The 18189-nt window shown below is 46.8% G+C and overlaps 1 protein-coding gene and 1 long non-coding RNA gene across 5 annotated transcripts in view; one reads left to right on the plus strand and one right to left on the minus strand.

Moving 5' to 3' along the window:
• Window positions 1–18189, plus strand: part of Csmd2 (CUB and Sushi multiple domains 2) — a 582522-nt gene that overhangs the window by 248382 nt on the left and 315951 nt on the right. The gene's annotated exons all lie outside the window — the stretch shown is intronic.
• The window catches only part of LOC116096674, a 16134-nt gene continuing 9175 nt past the window's right edge, over window positions 11231–18189 (minus strand). Inside the window, exon 3 of the long non-coding RNA XR_004121077.1 lies at window positions 11231–11765. This is a non-coding gene — a long non-coding RNA (uncharacterized LOC116096674). The remainder of the gene's footprint in view (window positions 11766–18189) is intronic.

Below are 18189 nucleotides of genomic sequence, written 5' to 3' on the forward strand. Positions count from 1 at the left end.
ACACACACACACACACACACACACACACACACAAATGCATTCACTATAAAAAACAAATACCCATTGGGTAGGAATATTGCTCATTAACAGAACTCTTAGCTAGTAGGTGCAAGGCCCTGGGTTCAATCCTCAGCCTTATAAGTAGTAATAAAATCTTGGCTTAGAGTCAGGGACCTTTACCAAGGCTGCCTTATCTCCCATATTTATGTAACATGTGACCTTGGAAGAGCAGACTTATACATCTTTAGTATCTTTATCCCAAACTGGAAGGGTTAAAAGAGGTGGTGTGTGACACCAGCTTTTCAATGGAGGGTGTCTTAATTACTTCGCTATTACTGTGACAGAAAACCATAGCCAAGGCAGCTTATAGAAGAAAAGGTTTATTTGGGCTTATTGATCTGGTGGGTTAGAGTCCATGATGTCATAGCAAAGAGGCATGGCATCATGACCAGAAGCTGCTCTCTCTGCAAGCACAAAGCAGGAGTGGTTAAACATCTTTAAGCTCACCACCAGCAACAATATGTTCTCTGACATGGCCACACTTTCTCAGCATTCCCAAGAAGATTCACCCACTGGAAACTAAATGTTCAAATGCCAGGGACTATGGGGGACATCTCAAGCAAGCCACCACCAACGGCATGAAGGATGTGTTTGTTGAGCTTGAATCAGCTTTTATCTCTTTCAAATAAGTTCAGGGAGGTTCCCTGGAAAGAGCTTTTCCTGAGCCCCACTCTAAAAGGAATTGACTCCTTTTTCCCCAGGGGGTACCTGGGTGACTGGAGGCTGGAACCCCTGCTCTATGTCACCCAGCTCTGACCTCCTTTATTCCCAACAAAAGTAGACTATCAAATAGAAGAGGGGTGGCCTCTTGGCTGAGTTCTCCTGGCTGTGGTTGTAGACACACACATGTCCACTTGTAGACTTGTAATCCTGCCACCAAGGAGACCAACCACAGCTTGTGTATTTCAGGGAAGAGAAGACCTGGAGAAAGAACGGATGTGGAAGCTTCTAGAGAAGCCTGTTGAAAGGGCATCCCACAGATAAGGAAAAGGACCCTTGGCCTCACTCAGCATGTAAATGACAGGGCCACAGAGCCATCTGACCTCTCCAAATCTACCACTTAACACCTTCCCCTGCCACCTGTCCCTAGGCCAACATCTGCCAGACTTTGAATGACAGGGTCAAGGCCGGTGCTCTCGTGTTCAGCAGGATTGTTATCCATGTTAAGCCTGCATCATGCCATGTCTCTTTCCTGTCTACATGTTTCTGCTACCTGTTTCTTATACCTCAGTTTACCACACAGAAGGGTCCTGGTTAGCTCCTAGTTCCTTTTCTCCACATGGCTTTGGCCTCTGTGCCCTCTGCCCCTGCCCCTCTCTTATTGCTTCTCTGCCCATTTCTCTGCCTTCTCTTTCCTCTCTTCCTCTCTCTCCTTTTCCTTCAATCCCTCTTCAATCCCTCACCATCCCCTCCCCCACACTGAAGGCACACCAGGCTAGTAGCTGCTACTTATATAACAGGCATGCTCTTCCCACCCCAGGGCCTTTGCACTCACTGTTCCCTCTCTCTGGAACATTCTTACCCTCTGTATCCATAGAACTCAAGTCTCTGGCCTCCTTCAGCTACCATTTCTAAGCTCACATTCTCAGTGATTTCCTCTGGAAACATGCACTTAAGACAGAAAATGCCTCTTGCCATTCTCAGAGAATCTGAGAGTGTTCTCACAGCTGACTCCACACCCCAAAGGGTGTCGGCCCCCAGAAGCTCTGTCGCTTGAGAGCTACTTCGTTCTTCAGATGAGGAAACTGGCCCATGGGAAGGGACCATGCCAGGATTGACTGTGGCGGGAGGATCCTAAAGGAACTGTGAACGTCACAAGTTCATTTTAATGCAGACCCTGAGCTGTGGCCATGTGCAGGACTCAACCCTGCAACCACAGAAACCCAGTGTCCTGGTGTAAAAAAACACGATTCTGGAAGAGAAGGCAAGCTGGGCTGTGAACCAAGAGCTAGCTCCTCTCCACCTCCCTCTCCCAACTCCTCACCCCCTGCCAATTCCCCCATCAAATAATTCCTGATAATGAAGTTAGGATGAGTCATTGGTTTTCTGATGAGCGTGAATTCATCATCGAAATCTACATATTTCAATCCCCTGATATGTGCTCAGATTCCTAACCTGATTAATATGTAAAGTGCTTCATCCTAGGACTTACCAAGAGTGAACCCAGCATGGTTCTCAGGACTAGCATGGCTCCTGGCCTCCGGGGACCTGACACGTGTAAGACAGGCCAGGGTACCAGGTCAGAAGGGGTCTTGGGAGTTCACCATTCACTGGGTCAAGGTGTCAAAGGGTCCAACTGAGAGGGCACATCAGACCCCTGTATACCATAGTACTGTGACTTCAGACATCCCTGCTGCTTGGTAACCCAGAAAGACAATGCTATATGGCTCATGACACAGCACCCCAAACTACTGCAGCCTACATCCTGGTGGTCTATAAACCCCAATGAGATACAGCTCCCTTCTATGTAGAAGGCTACCCAATAAAGTTACCGGTGTGACAAAACCACCTGCCAGATCTTTGTGCTGTCTCTGCATGACCCCCTGCAGAGAAAACCAAAGTTTGGCAAAAAGCCCTTCAGCCTTCCTCCACAGCCACAGCCCTGGCTCTGCCCCAAGTGCCACCAACCAATCTCTTGTCATACTCAATATTCCCTCACTTTAATATGTAGCTCAAAGCTTCTGTCATTTCAGCCAAGATCTCTCCACCTGAGATCTTGGCCTTGGCCTAAATTGAACCAGTCTGGGGTCCATACCTTCTTGGACTCAGATTATTGCTCCCATACAGAGATAGCTCTTGCCCCTCTGATCACACACAGGAGGTTAATGCTGTGAGTGCTACACACATATGCACACACACACACACACACACACACACACACACACACACACACAGCCACGTACATGTGAGCTGATGCTGTGGCTCCCAACATCACTATATGCTGTTTATAGGCTGTTACTCACTCCAGAATAAGACCTGAGTCCCCATCTCAGCTCCCTGGTTTAGCTAGAGTTCAACATCCCTGAGATTCTCATTTCCTGAACTTTTAACACAAGACTTTGGGCAATGACTGCATGCTCTTTAGGGATGCTATGAATTTCATGTGGGCTCTAAGCAGGAGGTCCTGTTCACAGTGTAAACTGTTCCATCTCAGTGTTGGGACTGAGAGATGCATGGGAACCATGGCAGCACTGCATCTCCATAGTATCCTCCGGAACCTTTTGAGTTCGGGATCCTGCAGAAGATAAGGGTGTCATCTCCCAGGGAGATGCCCAGCAGAGAATGGAGAACCAACAGGCAATCTTGGATGTCTCACATAAACCTGGATGTCTCAAACAGAGGGTCCCAGAAAAGGGCCCTCTCTTGATGTGTCGTACATTTGATGTTACAGCACTTACCCATCTGGCTCCAGGGCATTGTCCTAGCTTGCATAGCCTCTGAGTAGACCTGAGACAAGACCCAAGACAAGGGTTCAAGTGCAGGTAGTTAATTGGGAGGGGAAGTCTCACAAGTACTGCAACAGGACATGACCAGAGGTGGATACTAAAGGTGACACTAAAGCAGGACACTCCTGCTGGGGACAGAATCCCACAGGGAAACTCTAGCCAGCCAGGGACTGCAGGGGCTATGTTCTTAGGCACCAGTTTCTGGGAGCCATAGAATGAGCTGCTACTCAGAGCTTAATTCCCCATCTCTCCCTGTCTGCTATGTGCATGAGTGAAATGGTGTGGATTGTAGTAAGAAGCCCTCTGAGCATGGAGATGCAGATGTTGGCAGCTGGCAGTGATCTGGCCTCTGAGAAATTACAGATGCCAAGCAGGATGCTGACAATAGAGGACCTGCCTGGGAACTGGTCTGCCAGCACAGCCTTCCTCGAGGCAAAGCTATTGTGTGCTGGGACCCAGCCCACTAGCTATGACCTGAGAAAGCGTCTTTGTTTCATCCATGGGAGCTATGAAGGCTTCAAGCCACCCACAAAAACCTGGGACACAAGCAATGACAGCGCAGAGGACATGGGAGGTCCAATAATTCTTGGAGCAGGGACTCTGAGCACCCACCCCATCCCTGTCACCACTGTTGGACATCAGCCCTGGAGACCAGTTGGGACAAAAAGAGGTGAGGCCTGATCTAAGGGCATGCTGGGTACTCCTGACTCTTCAGCAGCTTGCAGCCAGCAAAAGGACTACTTTTGAGTATCCCCAGGCCTGAGGATCCCAGGGAGAGGTTGGTTTGTCCTTCAGTCAATTAGTTGCTGAAATCCAGAAAACCAACCACATGAAGCCTCCATTATAAAGCCACAAAATGATGTTCACTGAATTTAGGTCAGACACCCAACACACACGCACACACCCCAATTACCACCGGAACGCAAGCAAGTCTACTGTCAACGTTCAAATCTTTTTGAAAAGTTTGTATTCCGGAGGCTGTGGATTGAGTGAACGTGGCTGGTTCCCCAAGTTACAGGCACCAGTTGAAGTCACAAAGAGCTTGTGCATAGCTGAGTAGGAACGCCCACCCATGGGCTTTATTTAAACACACCCCATCATTCCTTCCGTTACTTTTCTTTCGGAGCCACCAAAAGAAGCTGGAGAATTCAGAGCAGGAAGGGGCTTTATGTTCAGCCCAGTTCTCCCGTGAAGTATGCTGGTGAGAACACCCTCCACTTCACTCCATGCCTCAGTTCCCTCTCCTGCTTCACATGGCCCAACGCTGAGAAGCCCAGAGCCTCCACCTGCGTGAATGATGCCCCCACCCCCCGTAAGGCAACCTTATGGAGCAAGTACCTCATCTCTGGTGGTTCCCATCCGCAAAGCCCAAAATGGTGCTCGAGAAGCAAATAGTATACAGTAAGTGCTCAATAAAAGCCACTTCACTGCCCGGCTGTCTTTTGAGTAATTTTAATTCCCCGTGTTTTGTTTCTGGCTCCTTCCTCAGCCATTATGATCAACATAGGCAGACATACAACCCAGACATTTGCACCAGCAGGGTGGGTGGGAGTGGGATGGATGTACAGATATCACGAAGGTCCAGTCATGGTCATGAGTAACCACCTTCAATTTATTGCACACATTCTATTATGTGAGGAACGGGCCATGCACCATTTCTAATGGGATATCATGAACCTTTTCTTCAGAGCCATTTGCCGTGTTTGGCATCCTGTTCTGATTATTTGCCTCCTAGTACGTTCAATGCCCAGCATCCCTAGGGTGCCCGACACCCCTTTCTGCTTCAGATTCACCCCACCACCCTCTGAAGAAACAGAAGGAAAGCACAATGGTTTGACTTAAACAGCTAAAAAGGAAACCAAACTTTAAAAGCTGTAAATGGTTTCAGTTGTTTATTTCGAAGACAAACATAAGGTATGGTCACCAGAGGAAATTCAGGAAAATGAAAATGCTTGATAAATCACAAAACAATTGTGTGGGGGAGAGGCAGTGTAAGCATTCTGCCTCCTTCCCCTAAGCTTGGCGTTGTTTTTAATTCAAACACCTACATTTGTGTACATGCATATGCTATTTACAAAAGCAATTTGTGCTCATGCTATAAAATCCAAAACCTACACTGCCCTCTCCAAAGACAAGCGTTAGGACCTAGTTGGCATGTAGCCCCTGTAAGGAGTGGGCAGGATAAGGGATGGGCACACTCGTTTTTAACAATTGCATGGTAATGCATCTTTGCCTGCAGCCTGCTGCAATTAGCGGCGCCAGGCATTTGTCTTGGTGCACACTGGTACACACAGAAGAAAACTTCCCTAAAGTGGGATTTCTGGGTCAAAGCAGATGTTATTTTTAAAATTGTATCCTGCCAAAAAGTACTCCAAAAAAGCTGTGTCAATTTGAGGTTCCCATAAACTATGTATGAGGATGGCTATTTCTCTACTTCCTTTCTCAAAGTTAAGTTTTGTTATTTTTTTTTTTTTTTACCCATCTCAGTGGGTGAAAAATAATATCGCCTCCAGCCAGGTTCAGTGGCTCCCCTACAGACCATGGCTACTTAGGAAGCTGGGCTAAGAGGTCCTTTTGTGCACACCCACCAGCCTGAGTCACACAGCCAGACTGTAACAAAAGAAAAAACAAAACAAAACAAACAAAAAAAAAACCAAAATAATGATAATGTCTCTGATTCCCATTTATACAATAGTAGCTCTCTCATGGGTTTACATTTATTTCTATTTTATTGCCAATCTTAATCTCTCTTTCCTTTTCTGTTTGTATGTTTCTTATTGATTTGTAGAAGCTCTTTATATATTTTGACAAGATAACCATTCTGTCAATAGGTAACTGGTCTTACAGCATTGTTTAGTTCTCACTCGTAGAAGACATTTTAAATGTTAGAACACCCCTTCTCCTAATTTGATCACATAAAACACTAGAGTTTTGTATTAGATGAGAATCCCTACTCTCTTAGAAACAATACTGTTTGCTGGCTCATGCATTTCCAGAGATTCTCCCAGTGCTGCTCTCTATCTCCTCATAGGAGCACTGGGGCTGCATATGCTTGCCACCATACCCAGCCCTGTGTGAGTTCTGGAGATCTGAACTCTGGTCCTCAAGCTTGCACAACAAGCACTTTACCCGCGACACCATCCCCAGCATCCTGTTCTGTTGTGTTTATGTCTCCATCACTGTCTCAGTGTAGTTTTATGGTGACCTCTGCTCTCCTGTGGAAAGGGACCTCCCTCCTTCTTATTGGGGAAACACTCTACTGGGGGTCCATATGCATTTGTTTCTTGGTGAAATTCAGAGTAAGTTTTTCAACTTTCTCACCAGATAAGGGATGTGTAGAAGGCTTTTGTCATGTTTTTGGTAACGAGTCTTCCTCCCTAGAACCATGGTGCACCCCTCACTTTTCAGGAACTTTTCACAATCTTTAACAAAGCATTTATAGTTTTCATCATGTAGGCCTAGTAAATTGCTTGTTAGGTTTATTCCTGAGTGTTTTTTTGCAGGTTTTTCTTGTTCTGGTAAATAGGATCATTTTGCAATTGCATTTTCTAATTGTTTGTGGCTGGTTAAAAAAAAAAGAAAAGAAAAAGAAAGAAAGCAAGGTATTGATTTTTGTGTATTTCTTTTGTAACCTGCCATCTGACTGAACTCTCATTAGCTCTAATAGATTTAAAGCTGGTTATTTTGGTTTTTCTAGGTTAGGCAATCATATTAGCTTCAAGCAATGCCATTTTGCCTTTCCAACGTATGTGCACTTTTCCTAGTTTACTTGTTGTGTGTGTGTGTGTGTTTGTGTGTGTGTGTGTGTAGGTAAGTGAGAATGTGTGCATGAGAGTGTGTGCACATCTGTGTGTGCCAGTATGTGTCAGTAATGGATTTTTTTCCCAATCACTCTCTACTTAAGTTTTTTGGGATTGTGTGAGTGTTTGCCTGCATATTTGACTGTGTACCACATGCATGCCTGGTGCCTACAGAAGCCAGAAAGGGACATTAGATTCTGTGTGACTGGAGTTCCAGATGCCACGTGGGTACTGGGAACTGAATCTATGTCCTCTGCACAAGCAGCCAGTGTCCTTAACCACTGAGCCATCTCTTTACCCCTATCCACATTACTTTGGGACCAGGGTCTATAGCTGAACCTGGGACTCACTGATTGGTTAGGCTGGCTGGCCAATGAGCTCCAGCAATGAGGTCCTTCATCCTTAAACTGCAGGCCCTCCACTGACTGAGCCATCTGCACAGCCTCTTTCTTTCTGTTATGGCTTTGTCTGTGCTCAGTGCCTCCAGAACAAAATGATAGAGTTGGCAACTCCCAGATTCTTCGTAAGAGGAATGTAAAGGCAAGCTCCCTTAAGTCCAGTGCTTATTCTGTTCTCTATTATAGGCCAATGAAAGTAGCAAGGTTCCTAGAGAGGGTTTATTCTCATGTAATACACATTGAGAAATTCTATTTTCCTATTAATGTTTTACACACACACACACACACACACACACACACACACACACTGGAGCAATTTGGTTTGGAAGGAGCTGATGGGTACTGGAAAGAGCAGAGCCCCACCAGTGTCTGGGTGCAAGTGTGGGGATGGTCCCACCACTGCAAGGTGGTGGTGAGAGTCTGCATCAAGACTGAGTTGAACTCATAACAGCTATGTCTTCTGTTACATTAAACCCTTGCCCTCACGTATTTGCATTGTATCACAGTTTACTATACATCTGTGGAGAACATTCTCTCTCTCTGTCTCTCTCTCTCTCTGTCTCTCTCTGTCTCTCTCTGTGTCTCTCTCTCTGTGTCTCTCTCCGTCTCTCACTCTCACTCACTCTCTCTCCCCCCTCTCTCTCTCTTTCTGTGTGTGTGTGTGTGTGTGTGTAGAAAGCTCTTTTACCCCTTGAATTTATGATCATTTCTTTAGGAATGATTCCCAGAATGAATATTTTTAAGATTCTTGATTCTTATTGCCAAATAGCTACAAGCATTCCATCATTTTACTGAGCTGCAGCACTATGGGAGGAAGACTTTTAAGCTGAAAGATGACTTATACCTCAAGGGAACAGAGTTAGATTTGGATTCAGGGTGCTGGGTTCAAATTCTGGTTCCTCCCATGAAACACTGGGTTTATATGTGTGTGCATGTGTTCATGCATGCATGTGTGTGTGTGTGTGTGTGTGTGTGCATTCATGAATTCATGCCTACATGCACATATGCACGTGTGCACATAACTGTGCAGGTCAGAGTCCAACCATAACTGTTATTTCCCAGGAACCACACATCTTCTTTTATGAGACAGGGGTCTCACCAGCCTGGAATTTGTCAAGTAGGCTAGGGTGACCAGCCATCAATCCTCAGAGATCCTCCTGTCTCTGCCTCCCTATCTGCTGGGATTTTCAAGCAACACACCATACTACCTGTCTCTATTTACATGAGTTCTGGTGTTTGAAGTAGGTCTTCGTGCTCACAAGGCCAATGCTTTAGTGACTGAGTTATTTTCTCAGTCCCTGGATCGTATTTTTCATAAGAAGCTCTTGAGCCTCTGTTTGCCTACTTGTGAAAAATGGGGAGAGCTCCTTCTGTGGCTGCACTAAAGTCTGAATGAGAACGCCAGTGATGACACTTGGCACAGAGCAGCAAGAGGCAAATGAGAGATACAGCCCCTCTCTTTGGATGGTTTTCAGAGGTTCTCATTTTCTAACTAGGTTTGGAGATTTCTCCTGAAAAACAGGCTGCAGTTCAGAGTGACTTCTGTCCTTAGCCCAGGCCCATCTGCCAGGGGGAAGCCCTTACTTGTGGCTGACTGCTCGCCCCAGCTGTAAGTTTGGAGTCCTGCTTTGTGGAAGAATGTCATGGTCTGCCCACCCTGACTGGATATGGAAAGACCACTCAGAACCCAGACCAGAACTCTGTTCTGGGCCTTGGTAGATGAAAGCAGCAGCCATCCCTAGCTTCCTCAGCATCCCTAGCATCCTCAGCATCCCTAGCTTCCTCAGCATCCCTAGCATCCTCAGCATCCCTAGCATCCTCAGCATCCCTAGCATCCTCAGCATCCCGAGCATCCTCAGGGAAAACTATGATGACAGAGCAGGGTAGTTGTCATCTTCTCAGCTCCTTTTTGCCTAGTGCCAGTTCTAATCCATCAGTATCTTGGGTTTGCTTCCCTTTCTCAGCACCCTAGCCTCTGACCATGACCTTGTGAGGATACACTATATCATGAAGCGGACTGTCCCCTACTGGTCTGCTGAATGGCTTTCTTGCCCTTCCTCTAATGTGACCCAATATGAGCCTGCCAAATGCCCACAGCTGATCAGGACTATGTCCAAGCTGAAAACTCCTTGATGATCTTTGCCATCCCTAGGGTAGAGTCCAATGCCTCAGCTTGTCTCTTGAGGCCCTCCAGTGGTTACCAATGCTAAATCATGCATACCACTCATGCATCCATTTATTCCAGGGGCAGTCTTTTTGTTGTTGTTGTTTTTTTTTTTATTGGATATTTTCTTTATTTACATTTCAAATGTTATCCCCTTTCCTGATCTCCCCAAACCCCCTATCTCATCCCCTCCCCCTGCTTCTATGAGAATGTCCGCCCCACCCACCCACTCCTGCCTCCCCACCCTAGCATTCCCCTACACTGGGGCATCGAGCCTTCACAGGACCAATGGCCTCTCCTCCCATTGATACCAGATAGGGTCATCCTCTGCTACATATGCAGCTGGAGCCATGAGTCCCACCACATGTACACTTTGGTTGGCAGTTTAGTCCCTGGGAGCTCTGGGGGTCTGGTTGGTTGATATTGTTGTTCTTTCTATGGGGTTGCAAACACCTTCAGCTCCTTCAGTCCTTTCTCTAACTCCTCCATTGGGGACCCCATGCTTGGTCCAATGGTTGGCTGTGAGCATCTGCCTCTGTATTTGTTAGGCTCTGGTAGAGCCTCTCAGGAGAAAGCTATATCAGGCTCTCCAGGGGCATTCTATACAGATCAGTGGTCAGGCAAGGTATTGAAGTTACAATTATAAAGTGTTTCAAGCCAACCAATCCAGAACAAAGCATAGTAGCTAAGTATGTACTCTCTCCCCCTACCTTTACCAGGCTCCTATGAGACAGGTATCACTTCCAGTCCTTTTTCTGGGGGAAGCTGATCCCCAGAAAGCAAACATAAGTTGCTGGAGGCACCTTATCTCTCTCTGTAGAGCCTCATCCTTTGTCACAGGTGTCCCCATCAGTCTCAATTTCTTTTACATGTATCATGTCTGAAGAGAACTATTAATATACACTGGTGACACGTTAGCTTTCCACAGCTGTGGGAGAAAAATGGCTGTGAAAAATGAAAGGATTTTTACTTGGGCTCACAGTTTCAGAGATCTGGTCCATGGTTGCTTGGTGACACCATTCTGTGCTGTAGCAGGGGAGAATATTATAGTGGGGAATGTGTGGAGATAAAGTGCTTACAGCACAGCAGTCAGAAAGCGGGAGGTGGGGGGAAAGAAGGGAAGGAGAGGGGAAGAGGGGGGAAAGGGGAGGGAGGGAAGGAGAGAGTCCCCAAAGCTCCTTCAAGAACCCATCCCATTACATACTTCCTCCAAGTGAACTTTCCTTACCCCTCAATAGAGCCAACAACTGGAGATTCAACCCATGAACCTTGGGTAGACACCCCAGATACCATAATAGATAGTATTTATGCATATATCTTATAGGGCATCTGAGCAAAAAAGACAAAACAAGACAAGACACCTTCACAGCTCTACTTAGCTAATCACTGACAAAGGACTAGCAAAGGAGCTGGAGAATATTCCCAAGAGCTTCAGAGCTGTCCTCGGAATTCCTGTCCTGTGGCCTGGCTCTGAGCATCTGGTCCTACCCCAAGAAGGGCTTTGCCTTGCTCTGTGGCCTCTCAGAGCCCATCCAGGGTCTGCGGTGAGCACTTGATAGCTGCACTAAATTAAATGAGACTGCATTCAACTAAATTGAATTGAGAAGCAGGCATTTTTTGAGTAGTGGCTGGGCCTTAAGTCCATTGTTGTCCTAATAACCTTGTGGTAGATAACGTTGCCTTCCCGTAAGCCAGGCCAGGCACTCCTGATTCAGATGGCTTTCTGTTCAGGCTCAGTAGCTTTCCCCAGCATAGACCACAGGAAATAGATGTGTTCTCTGATGGCGTTTGCTGATAGGTCTTGGAGGTCAAACATCTGAATGCTTTTCATTGTTGCATGGCCTCGCTCTAATTACTTAACCTTTCCCAGGCTTCTGGTTTCTCATCGGTCTGTATCCTGTGGGGATATTGTGGTAATTAAAAACTGAGGAACTGAATATAGTGCTCTCACTATGCACTGTGTGTAGTCAGAATGCACAAGTGGACATCAGTTCTAACCATCTGACCATGGCGAGCTGCAGGCAGTAGATGGGGGATTTTACAGGGATGTCAAGGCAGAGGTAGAAGTCTGACATCATGCTCTTCACGGAGGCTGGTGAGATGTGGAGAAAGGTGGAGTTCCCACTCTCCATGCCTGGGGAAATACCAGAAGGATGTAGAAACCTGAGGGGTGGAGGTGAATGGGAGAAGCAGAGAGAGGCCAGATGAGTAGTGTTTTACTTGGACAGCAGTAGGGAGCCAAGAAAGGCTTTATCCTGGAGGACTGACCCAATCAGCTTTGCACCTCTGAAAGATCACCCTTGCTGCTTTGAGGGGGACAAGGAAGGGTTCAGAAATGAGAGCGACACAGATGATGATAGCTAGAGTTGCTATCGTTTCCAGAGTTTGGATGAGACTGAGGGATCTCGATCAAGGTAGTATGGAGGGAGATTGAGGAGTGCAGAGCTGAGCCATTGTTAGCTGGCATTCAGTAAATCAGAAGGGTGAAGGAGGGGAAGAAATGAAGACTCTAGCTGCTGGCTTTTGGATTGAGTGGCTGGTGGGCGGAATAACGAGAGGAGATGGGCACATTGAGCTGCTGATGCATGTGGGATACCCCAGGTTTTAGGAGCTGAGATGGAGGTTAAGTAATTGAACCAATGGTGAGTTGCAGGAACCCATCCCCGACTCAGCATGAAGACCTTTTTTCTACAATTAGAACAGTTTTCTGGGTAACGAAAAGAAGCTAGGGGCTCGGGAGACAGCTCAGTTGGTAGATTTACCACAATGCTTGGAATTTAGTCCCCAGAAGCATGGTGATGCATGTTTGCAAACCCAGAGCTGGGAAACAGACAGGCAGGTCCCTGGGGCTCCCTGGACAGCCATCCTAGCTCAGCTGGTGAGCCCCAGGCCAGCGAGAGGCCTGTCTCAAACGTAGGGGGTGAGAGTTGCCTAACAAATGACAGCACTAGAGGTTATCCTTGGCCGCCCACACTCATATGTACATACATATCTGTATACATATACACGCAGGCACACATGCATGCACACACGCATGCACACTCACAAAGCAGAGATGACTAGTCTTGGAAGGCAAGTGTCTCTTTCAACCCTGTGACACTTAAGGTAAGAACTCTGTGGTTTGGGCTCCCTGAGTCTAGTCCCATGCTGCCCTTTGACCCATGTGACTGTTTCGTCATTGCGATGTCAGATGTAATTCCTGGTGAGGGGCTCAAGAGGGCGCAGTGGGTTCCGGGCTTTCCTCCTCCATTGAGTCCAAGGAACAGCTGGCACCTCTGGTTTCTTGGTGCTTGAGGTTCCTGGCCTCTGGAACCTCTTCAGCAAGCCCAGGGCAGTGTGGAGAAAGTGGCTGAGTCTTACCTATGCCCTTCCCACTGATGCCAGCCCAGTGCCCAAGAGGAATCCCAGTCAGGAGAGAAGTGAGCATGTTTCATTTCTCTTTGATCTGAACGTTCTTCATTGAAGATAGGAGCTATAAAGGGAGGTTGGAATCACAGGTATGGCCCACGCACAGCCCATTATTTAAAGCTGCCTCATTAGACCGTCCATCTTCCCGAGTCAACTGCCACCATCCACACTCAATTACCTCAGGCCACCTCAAGGAAAAAAAAAAACTACCTTTGCCCCACAGAGACAGGGCCCAGGTTAGACCCCAGGCCCTCCACTCACGGGTCTTTAATCTTAGATGAGTCGTTTAACCTATTTGAGCCTCATGCCCCATCGGTGGGATTATAAATTGGCATGACCTTTTTGGGAGGTAATTTCGCAGTCATGATTAAAATGTGTAATGTTCATAACACTGTTAGGTGTTTGTAGCTAGGAACTAGGCAGAGGTTACTGGGAAGCGAAAGGTAGAAGAGGTTCACTGCAGTGTTATTTATTATGAAGGGAAAGAGGAAACTGCTTATATCCCACATTAACGGTTCAAGAAACATGTGGGGGATAAAGCATGCAGCAATTAAAATGATAATTTCAACTAATATTCTGAGAAAGTGGAAAATGCTTAGCATATATAAAATGAAAAATGGACACACAGCACTGAATATATGGCTAAAACTAAAAGTGTTGCATGTATTCACATATAATGGTTGTAAAATAAGAAAAAAGCCAATAAAAATGTTAGCATCCTTAGTTCCAAACTGGGGTATTAATGGACTCTTTCCCCCTGTATGTTCGTTTGTATGAACTGGAAGTTTTACAACTTTCTATTATGTTACTTTTTGGCTCTAGCAAAGAGTCAGAATCAAATGTATTTATTTTTCTAGCACTATAGATGGAACCAGGGCCTCACACATGCTAAACAATGCACTCCCCTTCAAAACTCTATCCCAACCCTTTAAAACACATTTGGATAGCTCCCAAGAGGAGTTCCAGCCTGTCATCCCATCCTGACCCAATGCCTGCAGCTTCTGCTATCTTCTCCTATTGTCACAGCACACACACACACACACACACACACACACACACACACACACGCACATGCACGCACCTGCACACACACATGCGCACACACATGCACACGCATATGCATGTACACACATACCATGGCTCAGCACTGCTTGCTATACTGTAGGTGCACCTCAGCTATTTCCGCAGCCATGTCTGCATGTACTTCCCTACCTATTTCAGGATCTGGCTCCAGCCTCCCCATCTTCCTTCTTGATTTTTTCCTGGAGAACACTCTGCATCCACTGAAGAAGTACTTGTCTAAAGTCTGTCACCTCCCCTTGCCTTTGTCTACAAGTCTGTGGGAACCCCGGGGGGAGGAAAGACTAACTTCACTTCGTCTTGGAGAGTTCGGAAAGGGTTCTTGGAGGGCATGGAGGAGTTTGTCAGGTAGACCAGATACGCTGACTATCCCACATGACTCTAGAATGAGCCCAGCTGACACTGTCCCTCTTTCTCTTTCAACCATTATCCTGCTGAATAGTCCGCTATAGGTGGATCCACGACTATCCCAGCAGCCAGGGAAGGCTCCACAGACAGGAAATTGCTTGTGTGCTTGCTTTGCAGTGTTCATCCGGGAACCTGACACAACTGGGCTCCACCAGCTCTTTCTTCTCCCAAAATACAAAGGTCTTAAAGCTTCAATGCAGTGTTTATCCTCCCCGTTGGCTTTGGGCATGGGAAAGGACCACGTCAATGTTTCCCACTCGTTTCAAAATGGGCCTTGAGTATGCTAACAGTTTTTAACACACAGTCTGTTGACTTGAGTCATAGTAAAGATGCTATTTCTCTGGAAGACAGTGAGAGACTCTTCTTCAACATTTGAACTTTGCTTCACTGTGAGAATCCCACTTGCGAGAGCTCGGCTTCCCCTTTAAGCAGCATGCCACTGTTCCAGAATGATGCCTTTGAAATAAATCCTGTTTGAGTAATGTTTCTCTTGGACTCATAAAATCTTTATGGCAATCTCTCCTCATCTCATAGACTCAGAGAAGGAAGCAAGAGCCAGAACCACTGAGCTACAAGTGGGGGAGTACAGTACTTTCTCCTATGGGTCACATATTTAATGCAAATAGTTTTAGAATGCAGATCCAATACTGAGTACACATTAGCATGTGCTAGTGTGCACACTCACATGAGCGCGCACACACATACACACACACACACAGGTATGTAAAGATGCCTGCACACATGAACTAGCTCTCCCCAAAGTGCTGAATATGTAAACGACAGTTACCTAATCTCTGATTAAAGAGTAGCTGGTAAGGAAATATGTTCATTGAGATCCACAGTTCGAATGCATTAACAGATCCAGTAATATGTATCGGGGCCAGAGCTCTGCAGATCAAAGCACTGTCACTTCAAACCTGACAAATCAGTTTGATCACTGGAACCCATGTAAAAAAAAACCTGATGGGTGGCATGCAGCTGTAACCCCAGACCTCCTATAACAAGGGATGTGATGGAGATGGGAGAAATGACCAGTTGATGGTCCAATATCCCGGAGTATTTAGCACAGTGACAGGAACAAGAAAGACCCTGCCTCAAAAAGTAGGAGAGAATTAGCTCCCAAAAGTTGTCCTCTGTCTCTACATGTACGCCATGGCTTTCAAAAGCACCCCTACAAAATAAATAAATAAAGATTTTAGAAGACCCAATAATAGCCATATAAGGGGAAAGAACAAAATTCTAGCAAAGAAAGAACTACAGTGCAACTGCCCCCATGAATAAGACTAGAGAAACAAGTGGGGAGAGCTCGACCTCCAACCCAGTTATGCAGAAGGACCCTTGACTCGAGGGCCATGTAGCCACTGAACACTCAGCTTCAAGGTCCTTCTATTTAATAGGTGTTATGCTGTGACCCTGAATTAGATAAGCCATAATCTGTGGTTTCCATGAGGTCACAGTCAGTGCCTGCTCAGCAACCACCAACCAGTCGTCGACCCTGAACAATTTATCTGACTTTGGAGCCCCTGGTTTCTCATTTAAAAATGTGGGATAATGGGATCCCACAGGATTGTTGTACAGATGAAATAGCATGATGCTTGCAAAGCACTTTGAATGTCGTGCAAGCCCTGGGTGAACGCCTATTAGCCTTAGGTGTGAAGCACCGGGCTGAGCTCTAGCTCTTCATAGCCTTCATATCATCTCTTCTCATTTACTTAATCTTAGTCATGTTGAGCATCCTCAATATCCCCTTTCTAGAAAGATGGGGTCAGGTAGCTCACCTAAATTCCCCCAGTCAGTTAGTGGTCTGTACAGAATTCCAAGCAGTTCTTTCTTTCTCTAAAGCTAATGCCTGGGTTTAAAGTGGAGCGTACTACAGTGGACTTTGGGGATAGACCAGTTCTCCAAGGCAACCATCCAAGGAGATAAGGCAAGGAGCATTCTTACCTGTGCCTGAGGAGGCAAAGCTGTGAGAACCAGGTGGGCACAGAACTCAGGTTCTTATGGGACTAGCGGTGAGCTGATAGAAACTGAGAAGAAAGGTCCCAGCCCCTGGGGAAATGAGCCTAAATGCCAGCTACCCAGAGTGAGTTTCAGTGGGCTCCTAAGCCCAGTGCTTGGCAGGAACGGAGACCAGGGACTTTAAGAGAACAGAGAGATTGATGCAGACCAGCTAGACCACTTGGGCCACAACCAGGTAGGAAAGCTTACCTCCCAAGGGCAGGAGCCAACATAGATGGGGCAACAAGTGACTGCGGCCACCTGATCAGAGGGGAAGGCTCGCCGTCTGAATTGTCACCTGAGGTTCATAACCCTGGGACAGAATGGATTAACCTGAAACTGCTAAGTGAGGGTGGACAAAAGCCAGTATCTGATAGCCGCGGTCTCACACACTGTCTGCAGTCGAACAGAGTCTGATTGCAGCGCACTGTACTGGGTCCCACAGAGCAGGGAAGAGGGAGGTCCTTAAGTAGTGAGAACCCATTGCTGCTCTGCAGATAAGAAGGTGTCCTTTTGTTTTATCCCAAGAGCATATGGTGTGGTCCTACAGAGTCTCATGCCTATGTATGTTCCCTGCATTCCTTTCCATGTTAGTTGCCAGGATTCCAGTCCCTTTCCTCCTCAAAGCTGTCCCTTAAACAATAGAGCCATTGGGAGTCTCTTGGGGCTGGAATGCTCTCAGCTCAGTAGTGTTTGTCTGGGCTGGTTTGTCCCACTTGTGATGATTCTGTGCTGTTCCAGGGTTCCCCTCAGGTGCCTTTGCAGCTATGACCTTCCTGAGTCTTTCCCACACAGTCTGGACAGCAGGTAGGCAGATCAATGAGGACAACACATCTAATGGCACTGCTCCCCAGGCCTCTGTCTGCTGCTTTCAGGCCTCACTGTTAGATCAATGGGGGAGCAGGTGGCTGTGCTGTGTCCTAACAATGGCTTCTCTGCAGGGCCTTTGGTCTGTCCTTCTGTCAAGCTGAGGAGGTCACACACAACCTTGCCCAGCAGGCTGGGGGCTCTGGGGAGGCCCATGTTGGCATCTGATTCAAGCCAGCTGGAGGCGGGAGCAGGGAGATCTCAGGAAGGCCCCCTCCCCCACCACATGCAGGTTTCCCACCTCATGCTTAGACATTTCTCCTCATTCAAAGGAAAGTGGGGTTGCTTCTGTCTCATGTAGAAGCACCCAGGGTGTACAGCCCCTGTCTGATAAAGCTCAGAAGGCCTGATGTGTCTGAGAAAATAAACCAGGAATTCTATTTATTTCAGACACATCAAGACTCCTATTTACACCAGTGCTCACCTACATATGGCATTGATTTCATGGGACAGGATGACACCCTGGCTTTAGAGGGGTGGGGAAAGGTTGAACAGGAAGTGTTTATATGGTGTTACACACACACACACACACACACACACACACACACACACACACACAC

The sequence above is a fragment of the Mastomys coucha genome, unplaced genomic scaffold, assembly GCF_008632895.1.
Source record: "Mastomys coucha isolate ucsf_1 unplaced genomic scaffold, UCSF_Mcou_1 pScaffold18, whole genome shotgun sequence".
Lineage (NCBI taxonomy): Eukaryota > Metazoa > Chordata > Mammalia > Rodentia > Muridae > Mastomys > Mastomys coucha.